General features: G+C 44.9%; 1 protein-coding gene across 8 annotated transcripts in view; it reads left to right on the top strand.

The window, feature by feature from the left end:
- Zbtb38 (zinc finger and BTB domain containing 38) overlaps window positions 1-15,090 on the top strand; it is a 48,909-nt gene that overhangs the window by 26,458 nt on the left and 7,361 nt on the right. The window contains exon 1 of one of the 8 annotated variants that reach the window (XM_006511193.4): window positions 5,514-8,983. The exons of 6 other annotated variants lie outside the window; for them this stretch is intronic. The gene's annotated coding sequence lies outside the window, so the exon portion shown is untranslated. Of the gene's footprint in view, window positions 1-5,513; window positions 8,984-9,035; window positions 10,783-15,090 lie in introns of those variants that run through there. One more of the 8 variants, XM_006511194.4, reaches the window with a different exon arrangement.

Raw genomic sequence — 15,090 nt, 5'->3', positions numbered from 1 at the left:
AACCGGAAGTGGGCTTTGGTCGTCATCTACGAACCAACCCAAGTTGCAGCCCTGACAAAGCGTCCATCAGGGAAGGGCTTTGCCCCAGGAACTACAGAACTATGTTAGTGATATTGTCATACAGCAAGTAAGTTAGCCGAGCTCGAGCAGAGCCCAGGTACTACAGTAGGCAGGGGCCAACTTTGCCTTCAGAGGAGAAAGATCATCACTTAAGAAAAAGGCTAGTCCAGCCAAGCGAGGATTCTTAGAATTACTGCTTAACCCCGGCACTTTCTGATGATTCTGATCAAAGAATTTGATGGCAGTTCAAAGCGTAATCTACAACAACGTACAGAACTGTGCTAAACCTCAAACTGAAACTAATTTTTTTAACTGGGCAAACTGCAAACTAATACATCTATTAATACTTAAACTAATATATACACTATATTAACATATAGTATATATACTCTATGTGTATATACAGTATATATAAACAGCATATATTTAAGTATTAATATATTGTATTCTATATATAGTACATATACTGTAGATATGCTGTATACAATATACATACTATATATACTGTAAACTAAATTAGCAAACGGCTAAGGTCTTATGATCCTAGATTTAAGCAAGAACTAGCTAGAATGTCCCAAGACTGCACTCTTAAAAAAATCCCTCCTGTGGGGCTGGAGAGATGGCTCACCGGTTAAGAGCACTGACTGCTCTCCTGAAGGTCCTGAGTTCAAATCCTAGCAACCACATGGTGGTCACAACCATCCGTAATAAGATCTAATGCCCTCTTCTGGAGTGTCTGAAGACAGCTACAGTGTACTTATGTATAATAATAAATAAATCTTTAAAAAAAAATCCCTCCTGCATGAAGACAAAGGAGCAGAGGTGGTCTGTGGAGAGTATAAAAGTAGGTAGTTAAGGTAATGAGACACAGTGTGGGGGAAGGGAAGGGACTGCTCTTATCTGAAATAAGTATAGAAGATTAAAACATATCGGTCTTGCAAGTGTTTATTCCTAAATCCTTAGCCAGGTTTGCATGAGCCTCCCATGGAAGAGGGAAAATGCATGCCACAGAAATGTGCTGGTCATGTAAGCAGTTGTCTCGTTGGCCTCTTTTCTACCAGCTAACAAGTAGTTACCTTAAAAGACTCTTGTTAAACTGCTAATGCCCACATTTGCATCAGCCTAGAAGAAACATGAGCAGTTCCCATATTCTGCTACCAGTACTATTTGACCACTGAAGAAGCTGTAGTACCAAGAGATTGAAGTCACGGCAAACCCAGGGTGACCTTACACCAAGGTCAGAGTCCCACAGTGCCAGCCTGCCTCATCCTAAGTTCTCCTTCGGTAGACCTGTATCCTATGAGTAGACTACGTCTAGGCATTGAGGTGCTCTCTGTTCTCCTAGATTAGTGACTTTCACCCCCACTCTGCATTCTCTCTTACCCCATCTTGTGTTAGCCCAGGCGTTAGGTGCAATAGGTAGTAGGGTGGTCAGCCTTGAAACAAAATAAAAGCTAAAGTGATATTCAACTGATATATATTACGTTTAGGTTGATGTATTTTTAAAAAATGAATTAAAATGTTATGGAAAATGCTGATTTTCCCTTATATGTTCTTGCCAGGGCCACCTGTGAAGCATATGGTACCTTTGTGCATAAAAAAGAAATGGGTACAAGCAGAACATGGAGCACCCAGCTACCACTGGGTATAAACTGTATACCTAGAGGCACATGGTGGCTCAGTTAGGATACAGTTTGTAAAGCGTGTGGTAGAAAGAAGACTGATACCATACAGGCCTCTCTGGGACTGCAGTTCCCAGTACACATTGCTCCATGCATCCTAGAAGACAAGGCAATATAAGTTCTTTCTTTCCTGAGATTTATTTATTTTATGAGTATGCACGTCTTGCCTGCATGCATATGTACCATATACATGCCTTGTGTCCACACTGGTCAGAAGAGCAGAGCAGATGCCCAGAACTGAAGTTATAGATGGTTATGAGCCACCATATGGGTACTTGGAAGGGAAGTTGGGTCCTCTGCAGAAGAAGCAAGTGTTCTTAACTGCTGAGTCATCTCTCCAGCCCCTAAGCCTAAGTTCTTATTCTGTCTTCATGTTCTTGAACTTGAAATGAAAAAAATGAAAATCACGGGTTTTGGGTCAGTCTGTGATTTTAATCCCAGATCTAAATGATCTTCTCCAAGCTCCACAGTCTCTCCAAGTCAGTTTTATCACTGTAAAATATGATCGCCATTGGGACCGACGAGGTGGCACAGCAGGTAAAAGCGCTTATTACACAAGTCTCATACCTGGGTTCAAGCTCCTGGACCCCTGTTAAAAGCCAAATGCAGTGGGACACATCTGTAATCACAGTGAGATGAGGGATGGAGACAGGAGGACTGCCCGGAAGCCAATGGGCCAGCTGGCCTAAATAGCAGCAACAGGAAACTCTAAAGTAGGCCCTGCCGCAGCAAGGTGTCTTCTGACCTCCACATATACACCACGTGTACACCCACAAACAGTTTACCCAAGCAGCAAGGCTTACCGGGGTAACGTATGTAATGTGTACAATGGTGCTAGGCACAAGCTGTGCTTGTCCCGTGTTGGGTCCAGCATAAAGACGACATATTTACCTGCTCATCTTCCCTGACAGCAGGCAAGTCTTCGGTGGGGCTTTTGATGCATCCATGAAGAATGTGAAGGCCATTTTACAGTAATACTTAGAAAAGCTGCCCAGAGGGGCTCCAATATAAACACACATGAGAATAGTCATTTATTTCATAAAGTAGCCAGAGTCTGCTTCTGACTCGAGGGCACGCCATAACTTCTCTAAGGATGCCAAGCACACAGTGGGATGCAAGCATGGCGTCCCGACTCCAAGGCCCGACGTAGCGTCAGTGACCCTGCTGATTCTTTCTGAGTCCTGCCCTTGCATCCGATTGCACCCTTGTGCTGAGCACCACCTCGAGAAGCACGTACTGCCGTGCATTTTTCAATTTACTGTTGGTTGCCTCACAGGGGAAGTTGGCACACGTGTCTTTTGGTTAAGTCACATACCAGGCACTGGTATGCACAGGCACCCACAGTCCTATAACCCACAAGTAGGCCACAGGCCCAGCACTGGATCCAAATGAGCTACTCGCCGTAAAGAAGGCAGGAACTGTGCTCAGAAGGCATTAAAATGACTGCCAGGAGCTGGGTGAGTGCCAGAAGGAGGAGGCCATTCGGAAGCAGGGAGCCACATGAGAGCCCGAGAGAGGAGGCCACTCGGAAACTTAGTTCTTTACACACCCCTAACATCAGTTATACATACATGGGGCCACCTTTATATTTTCAGTGCTAAGCACTTTCTTAAAACCTTTTAGATATAGCCTTACTTTGTAGCTCTGGCTGGCCTGGAGCTCACAGAAATCTGCCTGCCTCTGCCTTCTAAGTGCTGGGGTTAAAGGTGTACCCCACCATACTTAGCCTGGAAATTAACTTTAAAACTGTTGACAATTCATTCTAGGTATCTGAGACAAAGGCCTAGACCATGGGCTCTAAGCAAAATGTTACCATAGAGCTTAAAGGACTGTTTTCTCCTTTCCTTCCTTCAAGTCAAAGAAGTGGTACTGTTAGCTTGGGGTGGAAATGGCCCTGGTTGCCAGCTGCTGGGCTGTGGGGAAGTAATTGGATCCCAAGGGCTCTGACCTCCTCAGTGGCTTACTCCACAGATGAATCCATATTCATGTCATGAATCCATAACTTGACAGCATTGCCAGGAGTGGGTGGGAACCAGGAGCCTGGGCAAGTTTGAAGAAGTAAGTCAACGTGCTCGGTCCCAGCACCGCTCACCCATTCTGCTCCCTGGCTGCCATGGCTGAACTGCCTCTCTCCTCTGTGTTCTTCCCCCAAGATGTCTGCCTCACCAAACATGGACTGAAAGGAAACGGGCCAAAACAAATCCGCCCTCTTTAGATTGTTTTTGTAGGTGTTTGTCTCAGAGACTTAAAGCTAACACAGTATCTTGTTCGTTATTACAAACTTGGGTGTTTTGACTTGTGCGTGCAGAGTATCTTTGTGGATCGATAGCCCTGGCATGTCCCATGCAGCCCAGCTCGAGTGGTGTACCTGGCAGGCAGATCCCCCAAAATGATCATTTGTCGGAGTGCTTTTCCTTTTCCAAGTCAGACAGCTTTCTTGACTTTCTCGCACTTGCATGTTTTCCCCCAGTAGCACAGGAGATAGCAGAGATGTCCACACTGCCAGGGCTGAGCCCTGTAAACTGGGAACAGCACCAGCATCGCTGCCTAGTGCTGATGCCGTAATAAAGGAAACAGTAGTGGCAATTGCATAGCTGAACAGTCTGGGAAACTGGTAAATAGTCTCAGCCCTCCTAGCATCTTTACTCTGTAGTAAGGCATACACTGCCAAGTAACTTTTAACCAGTATACTGGAAAGGTAGGGGAGAGCCTGCATGCCAAGAGTGTGCAGCAATTGAGTGGTTTCTGGGAAGAGGGAGGGAATGTCAGATGGAGACCAGGGTGGCTTGCATTCTGGGCTAGAAGGTATTCTAGGTTCCAGAAGCAACACGTGAAAAGGGACATATTAGAGTAGCAGAAAAAGAGGTTGGATGGTGAAGAAACCTCATAAGCCTTTGTAAGAATGTTAGCATCCACACACAAGAGTCTAACTCTTCTCTGGCCTAGAGAATCTTCCATATCTCATGAAGGAGGTTCAGACTGGAAGCTGGTCTCCATGTACAGAATCAATCTCCCTCTCCCTCTCCCTCCCCCTCCCCCTCCAGCATTCTTCTGAGGCTTCCCACAGTTGATCTCATGGTACACCCTTACTAGAACCTCACAGTCCTCCTCTTCACTGACTGTAGTAAAAGGGTCAGTCTATACTCTCTGTTAGAGGAAGCACCAAAGCTCGCCTTCCTTCAGGCCAGGAAATCTGGGCTATGTGGATGGTTTTGGGGCTGTGCACTGAACACTGACTGATTACATACCAGGCTACACCTGGAAAATGCCTTTGGTACAGCTGCTGTAAACACCTGCACTGCTAAGGGCTCCTTGGCCCAGGACATCATCAAGACCCATTGTCTGGCAAGGCCCAGGTTGTCCTGAAGAGTGCCGTGAGGGCAGCTCTGGCCCTCATCCTCCACTGCCCCACTTGAGGGCCCCTAGAGCATATTCCTCAGCAGCTTCCAGTGATCTCCTGACCTGTGGCTCACTGGTTATTATGACAGCCCTTCTGCTTAAAGCCTTACAGGTCCATCTCTGCAGGCTTCTTCAGCGGTGATCCTGTGTGATAAACTTGCAGTTTGGACCCAGTGCCCTTTTGCCTATAGAACAAGTACCTTCTAGCAGGCTGAGCACCATCCCCCATCAGAAACCACTTCCCTTGTTATATGAGTAACTGCTACGGGCTGTTTCTCCATCTCTCCTATGAGCGTGACAATGATACAGCTTCTATATCTCAAGCCTCGCCTCAGTTCATTCATTTACTCCTATCAGGGTATAGTAATCTTTTCATTTTGTCTGGTAGAATCCCAGGATTGTGGTGGACATTAAATGAGTTAATATGCAGAATGCTTCACAACCTGAAATGTACTGAGAAAAATAGTTATTGAGAGTGGATTTGGGGACTGGAGAGATGGCTCAGTGGTTAAGAGCACTTCTCTGCTGAGAAGCCAGGTTTGGTTCCTAGCACACACATCGGATAGTATTCAAACCCTTGAAATTCCAGTTCAGGAGATCCAGCACCCTCTTCTGGACTCCAGTGGTACTGCATATGTGTCATGCACATAAACTCACGCAGATACACACAAATGTATAAATAAAAGTAAGTAAATCTTAGAAAGCAAAGTGGATTTGGATAATTTAGAAGATGAAAACTGTAGTCCACAACAACTGTCTTTATGTAGTAATGATTTATAAACATATACCTATTTATGGTAAAAATTATTTAGTTTTTGAGTAAGTATTTGCCAAGGGCCTTCACATGTCAGGCCCTATTCCAGGGGCATAAGATCCATCAGTGAAGTCAAAGCTTGCTGCACTGTGGGGCTGAATTCTATCAAGCAGACCGGTGGGTGGTCAATGTAAGCAGTGTAAGCCGAGTAAACAGTGTGTGGTGCTGGACTGCACCATGCGCTGTGGATCCAGAAGGCCGTGGGGGTGGATGGACATGCGAGTACAGGAGGTAGACCTTTGAATTTTCATTTTTGCTTGATTCTAAGACAAGGTCTCCTGTGTATCCCAGGTTGGTCTCAAACCTATGTCGCCTGCTACTTGTTCAGACTCCCATTCTTCCTTCCTTACCATCTCTGTGCTGATTCCAGGCCTGTGCGGCCACACCCGGCATTGCAGGCCGGGTTTCTCACCAGGCTGAGCCATCTTTGCTTTATACGCTTTTCTCGTCTTACTCCACAAAACCTGAGTGGCGTCTGTGTGTCACACGCAGCAAGAGTAGAAAGGCTTTGTTCCTTCCTCCCACAGCTCACTCTACTTCCTAGGAAGGCAGTGAAGAGGAAACAGTGGCCCCCCCTTTATCTACGGTTAGACAGTCCTTCGTTTCAGTTATCTAAGGTCAGGTATACTCTGATCGTATGTAATGGAAAGGTCTAGAAGCAACTCATGAGTTCTAACTAACTCTTATTATAGTCTGTTTAATTGTTAAATTACGATTAATGTCTAATTGTACCTAATCTGTAAGTCAAACTTCATCATAGAGTATGCATAGGGAAACTGTATTTGTATGTGGTGAGGGTGGAAGTCTCAGGGCCCTGCACATAACTAGGGACTAGGACATGTGTGGTAATTGTCGGTGAGAAAGCACTATGAAGACAGTGGTGAGGGGAGTGTTGACTTACAAACACATTAATTTTCTGATACAAATTGGTGTTGCTTTAGACAAACTGTCTCAAAGAAGTGACATAAGGGGAAAAGGGTGTACAAGGAAGGCCTGAAGAGTTAGTGATAGCTCAGGATGGCCGGGGCAGGTGGCGCTTGCTTTCATATTGCCTTGAATCAGGAAACAAAGCGGGGGCTTGCTACCAGCAGCCCACTTCCTTCAGTGACGCACTGCCAGCTGAGGACCAAGTGTCCTACGTAGAGGGGCCTATGGCAGACACTTCATGTCCAGGTCAGAGCAAAGGGGAGATAAGGTAGGGCCATAGAGAAGACGTGCCTCGGGATTCAGAGCCAGGCCTGAAGCATGAGAGGAAGTCATCCCTAAGCAGGGCCTGCGTTAGGGTTCATTAAAGGTTCCAGGGCCAGAAGAAACTTGTCAGGTAGAGATGCAAACGGAGCCTAAGTGTAGAGCAGGGAGGAACAAGTGAGACAGGAGAGAGTGGGGAACCCCATGGATAACACAATACCCTGCAGGCTGCAGAGAAGCCTGGATTTTATCCCAGGATGGGGAAAGACCTCTGAAGGTTTGTAGCATGGATTGGCCAGATCTCTCTGTATTTGTACTCTAATCAAAGATCAGGTGTGTGAGCAGTTTCACCCATAGTCAATTGGCTGGTCACAGTCAGTTTAGTTCTCTACCTGTTTGCTAGCATTTGATGAACCCCTACTATGTGCAACATACTTCACTTGCTAGGTTGTGCTGACCCCCTACTCTGTACTAAGTGATGTACTTGCTGGGTTCTGTGAGACACAGTCACAGAACCCCTACTGTGCATTCAGTGATGCACTTGATGGTGTGTGTGTGTGTGTGTGTGATATTTCATCCCCTCTACCAACTTTCAGGAAGAATCAGCATGAACTATGATTTCATGTCTTGTGTTGAATCCACGGGGAAGGTTGGGGACCAATGGCAGCAGATTCAGAGCTAAGCAGCAGTTGGTACTCTGTCCATTTTAGGATAACCTGTCCTTACCACAAGTTAAATGTGCATTCTTGCTCAGAAGCCAGAATGTGCAACCGTCCCTCACTGTAACCTTCCCAGGGGTGGCATTCGAGTGAGAAAGAAAGGCCATCCTCTGCTCTGCCCGCCTGCTCTTTAAGTTCACAGGAAAGCCGTATTTGCCCTTTTAAAAGCCAACTATCTTAAGAGACAGCTCGGCCCTGTGCTGGGGCATTTCGGAGAACAGGAGTCCATCCTAAGGAACAGTATTCACATTGAAAGTGTTTTCAGCATTTGGGACTCTTGAGTGCTGGTGGAATTTGCTGAAATAAGGACACGGCACTCCGAGGGCTTAGGAGGCAGGCTCTGAGCCTGTTTGCCAGGTTTCTCAAGCCAGCAGGTGTCTGGGCAAGCTTGATCCTGAGATGAACCCGGGGCAGGCAGGCCATCCTAAACACTGCTCTGTTCCAACGGGGGGAAAAGAACCCATGGGCCTGTTCCCCTTTCATCTTTGCAAACAAGCAACGCTAAATATTTAGCTGAGCCCATTGCACCATTCGAATCTGACAATACCTGTTCTTACCGTCTGTGCACGCAACTGCAAGTCTGGAGACCTGTTGTTTAGCCACACACCATAATGGGTGAGATTGCCCCAGCCAGCCACCCCTATGTGGAGTGAGTTCGGTAGCTCACGATGTCACTCCTGAGTTTCAGGTAAGAAAGCGAACTTCCCTCGTCACACACTGTGTGATCTTAAGTCTGGTAGTTTTCAGTGTGTTGCAGCCTGACATGCAAAGCTCATCCAGGCTCCTGCTAGGCCCCGTTTTGAAGACAAAATCAAAGGGGTGCTCCTCTTCCTAGACGCAGCCCTGCGCTATAAAGGGCTTCTGTTTTGTAATCTGTTTTTGAGATCTGGTGCTTGTGTTTCTAACACCCCATCACGTGTGGTCTGACGTAGACCTCACCATGACTGTGAGCAAATGTACTGCGAGGATGTGTGTGGGATGGCGGAGCCAGCTCCCTGCAGCAAACCGTCCTTTGTCAGAAAATTTCCACAGGGCCTCGCAACCCCACACAGTGGATCCTTCTTCCTTAGGCCTGCGCTAGCCGGATATGGAATGTGAGTTTGACTTTTGCAGGATTCCAGGTCAGTACCCTCATACAGAGCATTCTTTTTTTAGTTAGGGTTGATTTCTAAGTTTCTTTTTATAGAACACGACTTGCAGTAGGGGGGGGGGGGGAGAGTTGTTTGTCGGTTCAACTCTATTATTTTATTTACGTCAGGAACTGATCTGCCTGAGCACTGGCTGGAAGGCTTGGTCTTCTCTGATGGGAGGATTTAGTAAGCTGGGGTCCAGACCGGCTCTGGAGAGCAGCCTTCCCCTGGAAAGAGCTCTTTCCTCTCCTCTGTCATGTCCTAGAGACTTACCGATAAAACGCAACAGACTTCAGGAGTTGGGGAGATGGCCCACAGGATTAAACACTTATTTTGCAAGCTCGAGGACCTGAGTTTGGATCCGCAACATGCATGCAATGCAGGGCCTGTAACTGTAGGGCTTGGGGGACAAACGGGAATATCGAGAGCTCACTGGCTATCTGACCGGTAACCTTCATGCTCAGTGAGAGACCCTGGCTCTTAAAAACAAAAAACCAAAAGAAACAAAACAAAACCGAAAAAAAAAAAAACCAAACAAACAAACAAAAAAAACCCAAGGTGACTTCATATGTACAGACAGACACCCATGGACATGCACATGTGCACACATGCACACACAGGCACACCAAATGCCAGATTTTAATAAGAAGCCCTATACAGAGGTATATGGTAAATCATATAGTTTATATGAGAATTCTAGTTCTGACCATTTTTACCTCTTTATATTTTAGTAGAATTGTTTCAACTGGTTAGAGGGAACGAAGCGTTAATGAAGCTGGCAGTATCGGGAAGTGGAGGGTGCATCGTCACCAAGACGCGCCGCCTCCTTGTTTCATACTCAGTCTGGGAGAAAAGGCCTAAGAACAGCATCTTGCTAACCTGCACATCCTCACCTTAGGACGGTGAGGGCCTGGCGTGTAAATAAATGGGTGGACAGAATCATCTGAGCAGGAAGACTGTTGTGACCAAAGTAGTCCTTGAGACTTAGAAAACAAGACGCAAGCAAATAGTAAACTGTATAGAGTAAGATGGCAGCCATGCCAATTAAAGAACGGTTTTTACTGGGAATAGTCGGGAGCGGGCTCTGTGTGGTCCCTCCCCCTGACCTTTCACCCCCAGCTGCTTAGCCAGACTCAAATTCAAAGAGAGCAATCAAGGTGGGCAACAGCTCACATCTGTGTAGCAGTGCACATGTCTCCCTCTCCCGGTCTCCCCCACTGTCTGCCGGCATATCTGCTTTACGGCTTACTTTCAGTCATTTTGTATTTGGTTCTTTTAGGGCATACATGTGATTTTTTTTTTCTTTAGTAAAATAATTTCTTGGAGGCAGAAATTATTTCAAGGTATTATAAGTGTTCCCCTGAAGATTAGCACAGTAAATTGAAAAAATCCTCTTTTTATTTATGTGTATGCGTGTTTTATCTGCATGTTTGTCTGTGTGCCACTTGCATGCCCAGTGCCCACAAAGGCGAGAAAAAGGTGCCAGCTCCTCTGGACCTAGAGTTATGGATGGTTTCGTGTGGCTATTTATAGACACACGGAATCTGGATCATCTTCCCCTCTCTCCATCTTCCTTCCTCCCCTCCTCACTCCTCTCCCCTGTCTCCCAAACTCCTAGATCCGCCTCCCCCTCCTGCGTCCAATCACAGGCTTCTTGTTGTATTAATGTTTAAATTAATTGGACAGGGAAAATTCTGCTGCAGTTGGGAACTGTCTTACTTATCATTGAAGATCCAAAGCGGCTTTGTTCATCTGAGGTCTGCCATCATTTAGCATATTCAAAAATCCACGTGAGTATCTAAATACTCATGCAAAATGACTAAACAATAAAGAAACATTTCATTTAAAATGATGATTGTGTGGGGAAAAAAAAAAAAACCAAACCCCAGTGAGGAGTGTGATATTATATTTTGTCAAATGTCGTCAATTTTGGCTTAATAGAAAGACAACTTGATTTTACATCTATTCCTGCATCCGGTTGTAATACAGTATGTTATATTAGTTGAGGTATAGAAAGAAATTCATCTTGCATAAAAAGAGCTGAAAAAGACTTTTTTTTAAATAGCCTTTCTGGTTAACTGTGGATGTTCTTAAATATTACACCCAAATTTAACATCATGATTTCTTACAAGTTGGTTGCAATAGTGTTTCTGAACCTTTTTTACATTTAAGTCTCCTAGTATCTTTTGCACCTTTTAACACATGCATTATCTTGGTTTTAAGATTTATTTATTTATTTATTTTATGTATGTGGGCACACTTCTCTTCAAACACACCAGAAGAGGGCATCAGTCCCATTACAGCAACTACCATGTGGTTGCTGGGAATTGAACTCAGTACCTCTGGAAGAAGTCAGTGCTCTTAACCCCTGAGCCATCTCTCCAGCACTCAGTATACACTCTTTAAGTGTTTTACAAATACCACTTTGTTTTATCACACAGAATGCTTACACACACACACACACACATCTTAAGAATAAAAGTTAATAAAATGATTAGTTTTTACTTCTTCCCCTGGGTACGCCTGGCACGGTGCCTGCCAGCACCTCCCTGTCATCCCTTGCCCCAGACTACACTTTTCAGTATAAAACTCTACATCATCACAAAGTAGTTTTGATCTCACAAATCTGGAAAATGTCTTAGGAAACCCAGAGGCCCTTGAAACGTGCTTTTAAAACAGCTAGGCTTAAAGGAATACAGATGGGCAAGAACTAATTTCTATTTTCTTCTTAATTTTGCTCCCAGTACAGTAGAATTGGGCTCTTTGGTCTGGTTTTTAAGGTTCTCCCGCAGGAGGTTCTGTTTGCACAGTCTGTATATTAAGACATTTGCTCAAACTGCTCTCTGCTCATCATCAACATGGCCAGCACACCTCATGCTATAGCTACAGAGAGTACAAAGCCGGGCAAAATTGTTCCTGCTCTTTGGGGAGTCATCAAGAAAGATACATGTGAACAAACATATCTGTCTCAGGCGCTCTGAACCTCTCAGCTACTCTCCAAGGAGACCTCTGGGCTGGAGGAGGAGCAGAGCTTGAAGAGAAAGGAAGCAAGATGGACACAGGAAGTGGAGGTCTTCCAGAGCTTGTGACAGGTGGTCCATGAAGGGGAGAGAATGCCGATTGGACATCTGGGTGTGAGACAGGAAGGCCAAGATGGAGTCGAGACTGCTGCCCCTGGCTGTTTGAATCTAATGAACAGACTTTGTTTTGTTTTCTTATGAGGTAGACAATTCTGGAGCTGTGACTCTGGGTCACTCAGTTAAGTTTGCTCCACAAGACCCATTGCCCATGAGAGAAAGCTGGGCACGTCTGCAGTCCCAGCACTGAGGGTAGACTCAGGCATAGCTCTGGAACCTGCATCACCTTAACGAGTCCTAAGTCCCAAAGGGAGACCTTGTCTCAGAACACAAGTAGATGGCTCTTTAGAGTGACCTCTGACCTCCACACAGGCATGTACACACATGCCCTGAACCCCCCAGTATATGCATCTGTACACACACACGTAAACACACATGCACATGGTAGTTAATTTTGAATGAAAGTATAGCAGAATAATTTCATTACTTGTATTTACTTATTTGTTAGATTTATCTATTTTTAAACAGGTTCTCCCATGTAGCCTAGTCTGACCTTGAACTTACCGTCTTCTTGCCTCGGCCTCCTAAGTGCTAGGATTACAAGTTTACACGTGTGTAGCAAGGCACCTGGCCTTGCAAAGTCATGTTAGTCATGGGAAGTATCACACTTAGGTGCCCATGCTTATACTGCATGTATGTGTATTTGTTCTATATACCTGTAGTATGGCAGGAGACAAGCCAGCAGAAGAGTCCACATATGCTGATTAACTAGAATTTCCCTGTAAAATACTCAAATAAGATATATTTTATGTTAACACACACAAAATGTTTATATTGAAGTTTATAGAACCATATACTCTGTTTTCATATTGAGGTATGTAAATATGGGGTGACCGTTTATCTTTTGGGGATCGAGTCCTAGTGCATGCTATTTCCCTGGCATAGTTATTAATTACACTTCTTTCTTTCTCTAGTGCCTTGTTTTGGGTGCTGAATAATTCACCCTATTTCTAGATCTGTACTTATAAAATAGAATTGTAATATATGCATATTTTCATTTGTTTATATACATTCATGCATGTATACATGCATGTATATATATATTTGAATATATATTATATATGCTATATATATTTAAAAGGTGATTTTTTTGTTTTGTTTTTTTGGGGTTTTTTTTTTTTTTTTTTGGTTTTTTGAGACAGGGTTTCTCTGTATAGCCCTGGCTGTCCTGGAACTCACTTTGTAGACCAGGCTGACCTCGAACTCAGAAATCCGCCTGCCTCTGCCTCCCGAGTGCTGGGATTAAAGGCGTGTGCCACCACGCCCGGCTTTTTCTTTTTTCTTTTCTTTTCTTTTTTTTTTTTTTTTTTTTTTTGGCTTTTCAAGACAGGCTTTTTCCATGTAGCCCTAGCTGTCCTAGAACTTGCTGTATAAACCAGGCTGGCCTCCAACTTACAGAGATCCTGCCTTTGTCTCTAGAGCACTGGGATTAAAGGTGTGCACTACCACTGCCCAATAAAAGGTGCTTTTAAAAGTTATTCTGGACAAAATACAAACTTGGGGCTGATACAATGGCTCAAAAGATATCAAGGCACTTGTCAGGCAAGGCTGACAACCTGAGTTCAATCCCTGGGACCCACACAAGAGTGAAGAGAAGAAATAACTCCACTAAAGTGTCCCCTGCCCTCCATGTGTGCTCCTTCACGCAGCCATCACCACACATACACACATACACACACACACACACACACACACACACACACACGATAATAGTCAGTAAAGTTAAACAGCACAGAGAGTGGTGACAGTTCTCTAGTTACATATTGTTTTAATTTTTATTAGCGTTTTAAAATATTTTTTATTTTATGTGTATGGATGCTTTACCTACATATATGTCTGTCTACCACATGTGTGTCTAGTGCCCAGAGAGGTCAAAAGTGGGCATCATATTCCCCAGAACTGGAGTTAAGGACAGTTGTGCTCTGCCGTGTGGGTGCTGGGAATCAAACATGGGTTCTCTCTGGAAGAGCAACCATAGTGCTCATAACTGCCGAGCCAGCCCTGCCCCACCCCCAATCTCTTCATGTTTCTCTATCTCAGTAACACTGCTGAGAACGACAAACTTGTTGCGTGAAACTCCTTTTAGAAAACATTTTAGCGATTACACGTAAATCAAATCTTACCTTCTCTCTGACTTACACTCTTTGTTACAAAATCTACTGTGGGTCCTCTGTGCAGAGACTCCCCCGTGGTTTCAGTTACTCTCTGGGAGAACTCTGGAGGGTTTGCTGCCAGGTGCTTGAGTCTGTAATGTCAGAGAGTACAGATGTTGGTGTGAATGGCCCTTCCTCCCCTTCAGAGCTGCCCTAAGTCCCCTCTTGCCTACATCCTGCTTTCTTTGCTGCTATTGTGACAAACCATTCTCTCTATGGTAGACTGACAAGGTCATTCAGCCGCCGCCACCCACGCAGAGGTATAAGAACAGGTGGTCAGCCCTAATTGTCAGCCTGATTGGATTGAGAGGTCTGTAGGAAATTTGTAACACATGGCTCTGGATGCATTGGAAGGGATTAGAGGGAAAGATGTGCCTGAATGTGGGCAGCGTCAGACTGGGAGTTTAACTAGAGTAAAGGCCTTGGGAGAAGCAAGCTAGCTAGCCCAGGCTCCTCCTGCCCCTCACTCTCCTTCCCCCTCTCCTCCCTCTCTTTCCCCCTCCTCCTACCTCCATCTGTCAGTTGCAATGAACTGACTTTTCTACAGTCAACTAAACCCTTTGAACAATTGTTTCTTGCACATTTCACAACAGTGACAAGTCTAAAGAGGGTAACATTTTTAGACCATCCAAGAGCCACTGGGCCTTTCAGTGTTCTAACTTTGGAAGCTGTGATGAAACTGAATTATTATAGACTTAGAAACATACTTCCCTGGCCTACTGTCTTGTCATCTCTTGGTTTGCCTTTAGTACTCCACAGGGTTCGTTTTAAAAGCTCTAGTCTAGTCTGGTTATAATAAAAGGAGAAT

This window comes from Mus musculus, chromosome 9, assembly GCF_000001635.26.
Source record: "Mus musculus strain C57BL/6J chromosome 9, GRCm38.p6 C57BL/6J".
In the NCBI taxonomy this organism is placed as follows: domain Eukaryota; kingdom Metazoa; phylum Chordata; class Mammalia; order Rodentia; family Muridae; genus Mus; species Mus musculus.
The sequence above is the reverse complement of the archived record's forward strand: the minus strand, read 5'-3'. Positions and strand labels throughout refer to the sequence as shown.